The sequence below is a fragment of the Equus przewalskii genome, chromosome 1 (assembly GCF_037783145.1).
Source record: "Equus przewalskii isolate Varuska chromosome 1, EquPr2, whole genome shotgun sequence".
Classification (NCBI taxonomy): Eukaryota; Metazoa; Chordata; class Mammalia; order Perissodactyla; family Equidae; genus Equus; species Equus przewalskii.
In genome coordinates, this window is record NC_091831.1 from 180,655,492 (window position 1) to 180,669,951 (window position 14,460).

A 14,460-nucleotide genomic window follows, 5' to 3' on the forward strand; every position below is an offset into this window, starting at 1 on the left:
AAAGCCAGGCTTGCTGAGCACCGGCTGGGATTCCAGGATAGCTCAGTATTTTACAGATGGAGAAACTGAGGCATAAGGAAGAGTGAATAGATAGGATCAGACAGCTAGTAAATAGTGGAGCTGAGATTCATACCTAGGTTTTTTGACCTTACTTAACATAACAAGTTTATTTTAAATTGGGCACAGTAATATTCAATTCATAACGTTAACCTGCGTATCAAATAAGGTAAAATATGTAAAATTTTCATTACCTGCAAGATGTTTCTTAAATATTTATCTTTTATTAAAAATATTTGTTAAATTACCCTCTGTGCAAAACACTCTCCTGAATGAAATCTACTTTTAAACATGATTACTGTATTTAAAATGAGTAAAGATGTACGTGTTTGCATAATATTGTAAAAATAATCACATACTTAAATGAATATTCCATTTCTACCCATATACGAAATTGTGATATGTGCCCTCCATATTCTAGGACAGTTTAAAGTTATTAGACACCAGCTTTGAGTTGGTATGTAATACGTAGTTAAGGTAATAATTGAGCTATATTTGCAAGTAACCAACACAGGTTTATCAAGAGCCAAATGTTCTAAATGTCAGTTAATGATTTAAATCAAATGTTTAAACTATTTATCATAAGTAGGCAGCAATTTGATTTTTCTCTTGCTGATGTTCTTCTTTCTAAATGTATTTGACACATCATTTTATATGGCTTAAATGTATCTCTGAATTTCCGTGGCCAAAAAGTGAGAGCTTATTTGAAATGGTCCTTTTTTTCCATCTTCTGAAACACACAGCAGAAGGGAGAAAGAAGTGCACAACAATCCTGGTGGACGTTGACTTTCAATATCAAGATTTTATATTTGAAGGATGAATTTTAAGATCAACAGTTTGTATTTTAAGCTTCCGTTTATTAAAAATAAAATCTAACATCCTTTAATTGTTCGAGAGCTGTTTAGTTTTTAATCAGTTCTAGACGTGCAATTCTTCGTTTTCATTTTTTATGCTCCTCCGTATTACAGGAAAAAGAGAAGATGAATTTTCAGGTAATTTTCACTGTTTGGTAATTTGTTAGACAATGGATGCTTTATCATGGATTACTATCAATTTATTTCCTAAATCATTCTCTAACCTATTAAAGGCAAAAGATAGCACAACAATGTCAACTCTTTCATCTCCCCTGCTGTGTTTTGTTTTTTCTCTGTAGCGCTTGTGACTGCTTGACGTGTAATACAGTTTGGTGATTTTGTTGGTGGTGGCGGTGGTGATGGTTGTATTTCTACTTCCACTAGAATATAAGAGCTGTAAGAGTAGATATTTTTGTCTGTCTCAATCATCGTGTTACTGCTACAAGAACAATGCCCGGCTCGTAGAAGTCACTCCTTTTTTGTTGTTGTCATTGTTAAATGAATGGATAGATAGATGGATAGAAGCGTGAATGCCTCCATCACGTTACAGAAGCTCCTCACGTCATTTGTGAATAGAAACATTTTATTCCAATTTAGAAGTTGATTAAATAAAAATTAAACAACTTTGTGTCACCATGAAAGCAGTCCCTTCACAAAGTCATTGAAACTGACAGCAATTTCTACAGTTTGGGGACAGAAATAGTTGAAACAAAATATAGGTTGTTCTCCAAAACCAGTGATTTTATTTCTAGGTTATTCTTCCTTTATACTTGCAGCTCAGTTCTGGAAAGTTCACTTGCAATAGCTAATCAGATAACTGTTACTTTACTTAAGGATAAGGAAAGTCAGGCTTGTAATAGCTCTTTAGAAATGGGCATATTTAACCAAAGACTCTTTCATTATAGCTTCTTTCTCAATTGATGGCACAGCATAGCAGATTTCATTAAGCTCCTGGTAAGTATATTCCCTTTTTCTTTTAAATTAAATTTACCTTTCAGTTCAGAGCTAACTTCACAAAAAGATAGTTAGCTTATCTTCTATCTTAGAATTTTTAATACATTTACTTTATAACTTTTACTAGTAAGTTTGCAAAATATCAGGACTGAAAGAAGAGAGGGCTCCTTGAGCAACTGACTTGCGCAGAGACTTGCAACATCTTTTCTTCAGAGCTGCTGCCTGCCTTCCATTTGCCTGCACCCATTTTGGCCACAATGGCAGCTTCACACCATAGCAGGATGCTGGGTTACTAAACTAAGTCCTTTGAGTTTTCCTAAGAATGGTCTGTGGAAGTAGAGTGTTAGTCTGTTTTCAGTGTGATCCCTATAAGTTTTGCAGTGCAAAACAGGAGTGGAATCAACATGCAGAAATTGCATTTCCAGTTCTTAGCATCATGCCTGGCTCATAATAGCATGTTACCTGGATCTGATGAACTAATGCGTGCTCAAAGGAATGAGTCCACAAGTGCAAAGGAAGCTTAAGAACAGTTATCAGGGGCCGGCCCCATGGCCGAGTGGTTAAGTTGGCGTGCTCCGCTGTAGGCGGCCCAGTGTTTCGTTGGTTCGAAACCTGGGCGTGGACATGGCACTGCTCACTGAGCCACGCTGAGGCAGCATGCCACATGCCACAACTAGAAGGACCCACAACTGAAAATATACAACTATGTACTGGGGGGCTTTGGGGAGAAAAAGGAAAAAAATAAAAAATCCTTAGTAAAGCTTTCACTTTAGTTAATAAAAGCACTTCATCTGCCTTCCTCTCAACACTAAAGACCCAGCTAATTCAAAATGAAAAAGAAAAGGAAGCCAAATCCAAAAGAAAAGAATTGTGAGAAATCAAATTGTATTATTAAAACTACTTTTATGAAACTGAAATGTTCCCCTTGTCAGCACACATTCCTTAGAACAGAATTTTCATTTCTACCAGAAGGGGTTACATTTCATGCAGGGAGCTGTTCTTAACCTAGTGACTTGCAAATATCAATATGTTTCCAATCTTATTCTTAAAAATAGAAAATAAATTTGTTTAAAAGAATAGTAATAGCAGAACTAGGAAAGCTTTTATGAAGAGGCATGACATCCTTCTTAGATTATTAATTATAAATGTAAACATTAATCTCCCTTACTCCTTTGATTTATTTAAATTCCACCTTTATGAAATCTATCTCTGCTCACTTTCGACATAGAATTAATATTCTAGAAATCCCTGTTGATATTTATTGCTAGGTGGAAATAGCCATAGTACTTCTCAACAGTCTTCTTTTGGGGGAGAAATTATAAAAATAAATTTTCTTTGCAGCTGAGTCATGCCGTTTCTTTAGCAGCGTCAGTGCACGTGCATGACTTAAACCTCTTAGTCACACCAGCTTCTTGGTGCGAATGTGTCAGAAAAAAATCTTTTATATATTTTTTGGTATCAGAACATTTCATGGTACCACCATGGCATTTCCCATTCTTCTCCTGAGCTCACATGCCATGCGAAGGATGAGTGAAGATGACTATTGAAGTTTAAACACTATGTCTTTCTTCCTTGGACAATTTCCAATGTGACTCTAGGTCCAAATTGCAAAGTGTCACAGAGGATCTGAATCTGGCTTATCCACGTGCAGACAGCTGGGTACAAACAACACGAAAATAATCAAACTGGTTGCAGTTACATGAACCTTGTTTTATGCTGATATGTTGCAGATAATTTCAAACGAAAATGAACATGATTAAATTTTGATGAATATATAAATCTTTTCTCAATTTTGTTTCCTTTCAGCTACTATATGATATAGCGATTCATAATTCCTTATCAAAAGATGAGTATGTCCTCTGAGAGACAGTCACTAGAATCCTTACTGTAAAATCGTGAGGTTGGGAGAGAGAAGTATGTGCCTAGCCTTTCCAGTCAGATGTTGTACACTGTGTATGCTGATATACACATATACACATACATACATACATACATACACAACCAATTGTGCATGTACATAATTGCAAATAACTGACATATTCTAATTACTGGCATTCATTCTCTTTTGTCTTAAAGGGTTTTTCCAATCTTCCCATCTCTTTCAGAATATCCAGATGAATATATTCTACACATATTATATAACTTTAGATAAAACAGAACTTAAATCACTAAATTCCATTAATATATTGGTTCACTTTACCTCTGCAAACAAATAATACTGGGATTAGGAGGTGGTATGTTATGGTGGCAAAGACCCCGATTTTAGTTCTGGCGTTGTTCTCAGTCATGTGACCTTAAGTAGGTTAGATATAAAATGTCTGTGCTGCAGCTTCCTGATCTATAGGATGAGTTTGCTCTTATTGTTCTGACCATCTCACAGAGCATTTGGGAACATCACATTAATATTTATTAGGAAATTTGAAGACAGTTAAATCCTATAGACAAATAATATTATTAAATCATAATAAAACAGACTACACAGCAGGGACAATAAATTCTTTATTCTATACATTCTGATGTACAAATTTCAGTGATTTCTTGAATATTTATATATATATATATACACACATATTTTTATTAGTTTGGTTTCCTACCTGTTTAGTTTAATTCAGCAAATATTAACAGAGCACCTGGTCTATGCCAGTCTCTGAAATTGGCATGACAGGGAACACAAAATCCATAAGAAATAATGCCTGCTCTTAAGGAGCTTATAGTCTCTAGGAAGGAAACATGACAAGGACCCAACAGTTATAATATAAAGCAAAATACCCAGTCCATAAAAGAGCTGCCAAAGGTGTTATGGATTTCAAGAAGGATTTCAGGTAAAAAGGTAGCATTTGACATGAATATTCAAGAAGTAGAACTTCTTCCCCCCCATCTCCACCCCCAAGTCCATAAGGTAGAAGTCACTTCAGTCAAGTGGAATAGTAAGATGAAATTCAAAAACTTAGAAAGGGTGAATATGTCCTATGAAAGGTATGTTTTCTAGTAAAATTGCAATGTACAGTAATCTGACCAGGTACATTAGAAACAGTTAAGAAAAGCTGTGGGTTATACACTTAGGCATTTATACCTTGGTGAGTATGCAGAAGGTAGACACCAAGAATCCTTGAAGGGGACCACCTTCTCATAAGGGGATGGGACTCTATTTAGGAAGACCGATCTGACAGAGTTCTGGCGATAAATTTGGGAACAGTGACCAAAAGGGCAACAACATGAGTTAGGATGCTATTACACTGTCTAAACAGAAGAAAATTTAAGTCAATTTCTGTGAAAGCAGAATCAAATTTAAAAAGGGTTAAAGATGACAAAAATGAGGAGGTAAGACTGATTAAATTTAGGATGCAAGGGAAATGGAGTCAAAGATGATTCTACAGGTTTTGAACATAGTTGAACAGAGTTCACTAGAAAAATGGTAGCATAATGGTGGCCAAATTAAGGAGATAGAGAACTCAGGAGAAGAATTTCAGAATTCAGGAGAATTTGATTTTTAGGGAGTAAGAGGAAGTCAGGTACTGATTTTGACTATAAAAAGCAGTATTCAACATACATCTTGAATCTACATAAAAGGTGCAGGCTTGACGAATGGGGTCAACTCAAACATCATCCACTGAAGGGTAGTTCTTGTAGGGGATGGCATGGGACTAATACAAACAAATTTAGACCACTGGAAAATATTTACAGTTAAAGATAGAAGAAGAAATAGGTGGCATGTGAGGCAACAGATAGTATTCAAAACAATCAGGAAAAGCCACCAAATACGATAACATATACCGACATTGGTAATTTCAAAAAGTTGGTGATTTCAAAAAGTGTGATGAACCATATCAAAAAGAATAAAGTGACGAAAGAGAATGAATCTTTGGGGATGTCTTTGGACTTGGCGTCTAAGGGATCAAAGGGGGAAATACACTCATTCATTATTGCTTAACAAACATTTGTCACCTTACTCTGAATTTTTAAAAAAATGGTAAGTAAAGCAAGCATGTTTCCTCTGGCTTCATAGAGCTTACAATATAGTAAGGGGAACTCATCATCAAATACGCAAATATTCAATTAAACATCAGAAATGTTCTAAAGGAAAATAGAGGGAACATATGATAGAAGGAACTGGTTTGGTCTAAATGATGAAGGAAGGATTCCCAGAGGAATTGTGTAAACTGAAACAAGGGGTGAACTGGGCAAAGGGGAAGGGAAGCTTGGAGTATTTGAGATGGAGCAAAAGCGGGCACAAAGGCCCTGAACGTGGAGGTAGCACTGGAGAAACTGAAGAAAAGCACTGTGTCTGAAGCAACATGAGCAAGAGGGAGAGTGGTAGGATGATCATTCCTTCTTTCATCTTAATTTGATGAGTGCCAACTACAGGTTATGTAATATGATAGGTGCTGGGGAGTACCAGTGCCCAACCAACAAGGAAGATGAGTCCGGATGGGTGAGAAGAAGGGTTTTTCTGCTATTTTAAAGAATTTGGTCTTTATTTGGCAAGCAATGGGAAACCATTAAAAGACTCTAAGGAGAGTAACTTTTATTTGTATTTTAAGATAATCATATGAGCTACAAGTTGGAGAAGGAGTAAAGGTGGAAGTATTGGATGTGGAAGTCCACGATGAGAAGTTAATGCCGTTTCCTAGCAAGAGTTCATGGTAACTTTGGAGTAGTGACATCAGAGATGGCAGCAAGTAGACTGGATCAAAATATATTCGAGGCAAAAATCAACAAGATTTGGTAATGGATTGGATATAAAGGATGAAGAATGGAGAGGCATCAAGGTTAATTCCCAGGTTTCTGGCTTATGTTATAATGACTGTTGGTGCCATTCTAGACACAAAGAATACTGGATAAGCAGTGGCCATTAATACAGCAATGTAAAACAAGGTTTTGAAAATTTTATTCAAGAGTGATAATGAAAACCGTGAATTTAGCCACTTAATGATAGTCCCATTTCTGACCAACAACAAGCATTGGTCAGCTGTTTGGCTGAGGTTGCCAGTGTGTGTCCATGGAGGGCATCTTTCTGTGCACAGCTAATCAGGATGGGGTTTGAATCCACAGGCCTGGCCTCATTAGCACAGACGCAAGCCAGCAATGCTAACTAGGCCAGAAAGAGAATGAGAAATGCACTCATTGTGTCAGAGATTCCTTTCCTGTGCAGTGTACTGTTTCCCAGCACAAGTAAATACAATCCAGAGGCCGTAAATGAGATCAACAAGTAATTAGTGTACAGGAGAGAAGAGAGAAAGGTGGAAAAACATTCTTGAGGACCATGTACATTATTTTCTGCATATTTCTCCTGGCATGTAAACTCTTCATTGCTATTCATAATTAATGTACATATTTTAGTTTTCACTAACTTACAAATAAGATTCTCACTTCTTTTATACTACTATTTCCAACTGAACTTTGAATTAATTATGCTTCATTAAGCAGAGCATATCTTGACTCTGCAAGCTTCCCTGATTCCCTCTGCCAAGGTGCGCCATTAAGTGGTATTTTGCTTTTGATAATTATGCTGTTTTCGTGATCCCAGCATGTCCCTAAGACCTCACCAAGCAGACATGGGTGTTCTCCTCATTGTCTTCTGCCTCCGAGTAGAATGCCTAACGCTATATTTTCTAGGCCATCCAAATCGAGAAAAGATCCACCTTTGAACAAGGAAAAACCCAAAGAAAATCTCTTCCTACACTGAGCCATTTTCTTGCTTTTCTCTCCCCAGGTTTTTTTTTTCCAGACTAAAAAATTAATATATGTTTAATGTCCAAAAAAATTGAGAATCCAGGAATAAAATAGAAACAGAAAATTTGCTAAACCATACCTACCAGACAGGAAGAACATTAGCAGTTTGGGAAACACATACTTTTATAAATATACCAAACCACATCGAATGTTATGTATGCTGTTAACCTAACAATATATAGCAGACATATTTATATGTTACATAAAGTTCAAGCCTACTTTTAAAAAGAAATTCCTGGTTCTCTCTTCTGTAAATAAACCATTGTCTTAGTTTGGTTCTCTCAGAAGCAGTCTTTGAGACCATGTTTCAGAGCAATATCTTATCTGGAAGATGAGTCTAGGAAATTCTAGTAGGTCTGTGAGGAGTTGATAAAGGGAAGGAAGGCACCCAGTAAAGAGTTGCTCTTAATCTAAGGACCACTGTGGATAATGGACTTGGTCCCACTGGGAATTCTCAGTCTGTATAGGAGTCTCGGAGTTATTCTCCTTCAGGGCTAGAAAGCTGGGCATTAGACATTGGTTGAGGGCTGCTGGTGCAGGGCGATGGGAGGCTAGTTGTGGTATTACGTTCTGGCACTTTTGAACTATAGTGCATGGGTGGGCCTGGCCCCTGGAAATCTCTCACACGGTTGGCAGTCTTCAGGCTGCCCTGTGGTGTCAAAGCTAGAGCAGATATGAGAAGAGCACAACCATGCTTTCTAACCATTCCCTCACTGAGGGGCATTTAGAATGTTTCCAATGGTTTCACCATTGGAAACTGCCACGATATCCTTTTACATGATTATTTGCGTGGCTGTCTGATTTCCATGACATAATTCCTCTAAGTGGAATTAAAGAATAATTTGGAAAATTAAAAGCAGTACTCTCTGGGTGTGTTTTGGGATGAAGAGAGGCAACGTTCTTCTCTTTATATGAAAGTTTTTATGGAATGGTCATATCATATCATATAACTAACATTAATGTAGTATTCTAAATTTAGATTTAATATCTAAAATATCTAAATTGTTAGCCTCACTTATATCTTTATTTTACACCTTTCATCACTGCTATGGGAAAATATCAGTATTTTTGAACTAAAATAAATGCACCTAACATTGTAACAAGACTTAAAACTTGTCCAAATTTCCATATTGAGATAAGGACAACATTGATTTGAAAAGCCCAATGAAGGAAAATCTTTAGTATTCAGGGATAGACAAAGAGTTCTTAGACTTGATACCCAAGTATAATGCAAAAGAGAAAAAATGATAAATTGGACCTCATCAAAACTAAAAACTTTTGCTCTGTAAAATACCATTTTAAGAGGATAAGACAAGGTACAGACTAGGAGAAACCATGTAAAAGCCACATATCCAGCAAATGACTTACATGTGGATTACAAAAAGAACTCTCAAAACTCAACAGTAAAAAAAAAAAAAAAATCCAATTAGAAAACAGCCAAAAGATATGACTAGACATTTCACAGAAGATGATGTTCAGATGGCAAACCAAAATGGTGTTCATTAAGTATTAGGAAAATGCAAAAACACAAAGAGACATCACTACACATCCATCAGAATAGTTATGAAATAAATAAAGTAGTGAAATAAGGCAAGTAGTGACAGCACCAAATGTTAGTGACAATGCATAGAAATTGGATCACTCACTGGATCATCACCAGTGGGAATGTAAAATGGTACACCCACTCTGGACAGCAACTTGTCAGTTTCTTATAAAACAAAACCTACAATTACCATACCACCCAGCAGTCACACTCCTGAACATCCATCTTGGAGATGGAAACTAATGTTCACACAACAGTGTGTCTATGAATGTTCATAGCAGCCTTATTTGTGATGGCTGTACAGTGGAAACAACCCAGATGTCCTTCAACGGGTGCATGGTTACAGAAGATGTAGTATAGCCACACTACACAATACTACTCTGCAATAAAAAGGTACAAACTACTGATACATGCCACAACTTGGATAAATCTCCAGGGAATTATCCTAGGTGCAAAAAGCCAATCCCAAATATTTAGATAGTGTATGTAGCATTTATAGACGATTCTTGAAATGACAAAATTGTAGAAATGGAGATCAGATTTGTTGTTTCCAGGAGTATAGGGTGGGTTGGAGGAGGGGAGGGAAGGACAGGTAGGTGGGAAGTGGACGTGGTTACAAAAAGGCAACACTGAAGGGGTTCTGGTGGTGATTGAACCATGTATCTTGACTGTGGTGGTGAATACACGAACCTACAGATGTGACAAAAATGCATAGAACTAAATACACACAGAGGCACCTAAGTAAAAGATGTTATCACTGGAGGATACTGGGTAAAGTGTGCACAGGATCTGTGTACATTATCTCTTACAATGGCACATGGATCTCTATCTCAAAGTAAAAGTTTAATTTAAAAAAATGAGCAGCATTTCTGTCTAGAACATAAATACATATGTCAAAACCAATGGTAACTTCTGAAGAATGCCGTATGTGCTTATTCACTAACAATTGTCTAATTTTTCTAACTTAATTTTTTTATAACCTAAAATAAACATGATTATTCAAAAATCATTTACAGCATAAAGTAATGACAGAAAGCTTACTTCATTTAGGGGCTAATACATGTCATGTCAGATAAATAAGAACATTAAAATATTGTAGAAAATTCTTCCTTGTCTATCTTCAAGATAAAATAAGGAAAAGAAAATAAGCCTTAGCCATGAGGGTAATTTTTAAATAACTTATTTTGAAAGATATGTTACTTTATTAAGCAAACATTTTAAAAAAGATGAAAAACAGAAGGCTGGCCTGGTGGCACAGCGGTTAAGTTCTCGTGCTCCACTTCTGTGGCCCGGGGTTCGCAGGTTTGGATCCCGGGCATGGACCTACACACTGCTTATCAAGCCATGCTGTGGCGATGTCCCACATATAAAGTAGAGGCAGATGGACACAGATGTTAGCTCAGGGCTAATCTTCCTCAAAAAAAAAAAAACCCCCAAAACAGCAACACCCTGCTTCTCTCTTGGACAAAGCCTTGACACGAATTGCTTCATTTAATCCTCATGGCATTGTGAGGTGGGTACTATTTTTGCCATCCCATTTGTACAGGTGAGCAAAGATTTAGGTGGTACTTGCATATTCTAGGTGTTTTACATATTTTAGCTGATTGATTAGATAACACAATGCACACTTTTACAGATAAGGGGATGGAAGGAGATCATGTAATGAAGGACCCTGGTTCTCTGACTCCAGACCTCTCCATGGCATCCCCAGGAGCACGAAGGCACAGAGATTTTAAACCGTCGGCTCAAGATCACACAGCTACCAGTGGTGAAAATCAAGATTTGAATTTATATTCTTTTCACTACACCAATCTTTATTAAATTGTGGTTGTTTTGGTCACAAATATTAGAATTATTTAAGAGGCTTCTTTAAAAACCTTTGTCTCCTTCTTCCCTTCAGCTCTACTGAATCAAAACCTTTGGCGCCAAAACTCTAGAAACTGTATTTTCAACAAACATTCAAGGAGAGTTTGATTCATGTTAAAGTTAGAGTCCAACTGCCTTATAACACACAAAGCAGGTTCCTGTGAGGGTCAAATGAAATATCTAGTATAATTACAAATGACATCATATTTTGCTAATCTTAAGATTCTATTCTTTTTTTCACAATTTAACATCTCTGAAATAAGATTGCCTGCTATAACTGATGGTGTCTCGCAATCAAGTAAAAATAGGTTTTTTTTCTTCTTAGCAGTACATGAAATAATGTTGTTTTAGATTTGATATAGTATGGAGGTTCACCGGAAGATAAAAATATAAGACATTGCTTATTAAACGCTATTCTATTCAGTTCTGGGTCACGCACGCTGTGAAAAGGTGCCCGTCCACATGCTCTGAGAGACAGCCATGGTGATGGAAGGAGGACTGGAAGCCATCCATCGTGCCTAGATTCGCCCAGTCACTAATTACAGATTAGAACAGACAACAGGATGTGTGTGAAAGTTTGAAAACGATAAATCATATAAATGGCGTGCCTGTATGAATGCGTGCATATGCATGGGCTTGACGTAAGATTATTAGAGAAAGAGGAAATAATTTGAAAATGCTCATTTCCAAACTTGGCACATGTGCCATGTCATCAACATTATGATTCTAAACTTTACTCTTCTTCTTTCTCTAAGAATAGGAAGCATATCAATAAAAAGTTAGCACTCATTAATGCTTGCTGTGTTCTATGAAATTGTTAAAGTATTTTATGTAGTTTAGTCACTGGAGTTTCCCAGCAATCCTATGAAATACCATATTATTACTGTTGCTATTATTCCTATTTCACAAAAGAGGAAACTGAGTTGTTAGGGACAGTAAATAAGTTGACTAAAATTATCTAATGAGAAAGTGGTGGGGAAAGAGTGCGAATAGAGGCAGTCAGAGACAGGAACTTGCCTGCTGAAGCACATATCAAAGGAAAATTGATGCTAGACTAACCCACAGGCTGTGAATCCACATAACCAGGAAGGAGAAGGAGGACAGAGAAGCCAGGTGGTAACCAAAGTCACTGTAGGGGAAAGAAGAGAAAGCAAGAAGGGCGTGTGATAAAATATTTCTCTCTCTATTTTTTGCAATTCCTTTTCAAAATTATTTGATCTAAATATTTTATTTTCATTTTTTAGATTATGTGTCTCTACCAAAATGCATGTGGTTATGTAATTTTCTTTTTCTCTCCTTTCTACTAACGTGAACATTCTAGTCTGATTAGCTCCATTTTTAAGTGCATTATCGACACCTATTCATATTGCCCCCCTCTCTGGGACCTCATTGTTTATGGTCTGTCCTAGGAGCTCCATCAGTCTGTTCTTTGAGCCCTTGCGTGTAGCTGACATCCTGACATTCTTCTTCTTCTGTCTATATTGTATGTACTGGACATGTAGTCTCGACCTCAGGAAAATTGTGAAGGGGGTGTGGTCTTTGAAATCCTATGCCTCTCCTCTTCAGGCTTCTCCTTCCTGTTCCTTAGCCCCTTCCAGTAGGCCCAGTGTTTTCTCAGTCTATTTTGCTAGATATTTGAAGACTGTGAGCTGATAAAATGTTACCCCCAAATATTAAGGAGTGATATGTTTTCCTTAGGGGAGTATTTATAGTTTGAAAGAAGACTAAACGGAGAAAGCAACACTGCGCGGGAAGGCACGGACGGCTGGGTGAGGAGCCGCAGGCCCTGGGGGGACGTCGATCAGGATTGATCCCCTCGCAGCACCCTCCGACACTCTTGCCCTGGAACGGCCTTTGGGATACATGCGGAACGTCAGTCCTGTCAGGGATATCGTCAAAAGCCAAATCAATGAAAAAGGAAAGATGCCTGTTACTTCACTAAAAAATTATAAGACACTGTCCTACTCATTTTTTCATTTATTTAACAATTAATTATTGGGTGGTTGCTATGTACTAGAGTTATACCATCTTTAATTTTGGGCTCAATGAATTGTGCTAATTTTGGAAATTAAAACATATAATTCAAAGCAAACAAAATAAAAAAATTAATAATCCTCTCTGTTCAACATTGTTTCCAATTTTTAAAAATTAATTGGTTTCTCATTATTTTGTTCCATGTGTAAGAATTTAGGTCTTGCTATCTAAAATATTTCCCGGAACTAAATACATATCTTCTCATTCTTATAATTTTTTTATACTTCAACTTACTATACTATTTTTAAAAATATTTGCATGTTTAACTATACTTCATTTCACGTTTAGTGGATGATTAGATCCCAAGAAATATATACTACAATAAACTCTAAACTAGAAAGGAGTTAGGATTTTGAGTTTAGCTAGCATTCATATGATCTCCCTAATGTAAAATTAAGTATAATATTCTATAATTAATACATTTTGGTTGGAAATCTATGTAGTATTATTCTCATGTATAATGATGGCATCTAATCCAAAACATACAGAATTAGTCTCGTTTTCCTTATTTTAACCCTATAATGATTCTGTTCGCAAATACATTACCATCTGCCCTTTTATTAAGAAACCTAATTGTTTTCTTTTGAACTAAGAAGTCCCAGAAAATTGTGTTGCAACTGCTTGAACTGACGTTTTGGGTGTGTTGACCCTCATTTTTCTATGTACACAGGAAACATCTTTTGTCCATGACATTGCATTGATTTTACAACTGAAAGGTGACATTACTGCTTATTTCCTAGGTTCCTTAAATAAGTGCTGTTTTAAATGTTGCTCTAAATCATGGATTAATTGAGTAATCATTAATGCAATAATCTCTATAGAACCTAGGTAAGTTGGAGGTTTCTAAACTTGTAAAGAGACACGGTCCTTGCCAAGGAGGAGGTGACAGTTTCAGTGGGAGGTAGATAATACAGACAACTAAAGAAGACTGAAACGAATATAAACGCTATAGGAAATCAAATATGGATAAAGTCCTTCTTTGACCACTAAACTAAATAGCTTATGAAGAATAAATAGCACGTTAATATATAGTTAGGGAGCAGTAGGGGAGTTGAGTTGTAAATACGCTTGGCGGGTCTGCTAATGCTAATTGTATCTGCATTTCCAAAATTTCATGGATATATTTAGAGATATAATACCAAAGACAAAGAGAAAACTAAACTAAATCGGCAGTGGAGAACAATGAGTGCAAGTTAATTTTTCGGACTGCATTTACACTTCGGTTGACTCAAATCGTTGTGGAGCAGTGTTATGTTTCCCGCAGAAGAGCCACATTTAGCCTGCAGTGCCCCCATGAAACACGCGGTTAAGACTATCATCCGGGATAACATTAGCGCTGTTAATCTGCAGTCAATTATTTCATATATCATGCAGAAGCCCAGAGTTACTAAATGGAGCCATAATTCTTAAATGAGAGTT

The 14,460-nt window shown here is 36.6% G+C and overlaps 1 long non-coding RNA gene across 1 annotated transcript; it reads left to right on the top strand.

Annotated features, from left to right (window-relative positions):
* The first annotated feature begins 949 nt into the window (after positions 1 to 949).
* LOC139084868 (uncharacterized) lies at positions 950 to 13,130 on the top strand. Its single transcript, XR_011542717.1, has 5 exons — positions 950 to 1,049; positions 1,817 to 1,865; positions 6,407 to 6,634; positions 10,778 to 10,909; positions 12,706 to 13,130. It is a non-coding gene; the product is annotated as an uncharacterized lncRNA (long non-coding RNA).
* The last annotated feature ends 1,330 nt before the right edge of the window (positions 13,131 to 14,460 follow it).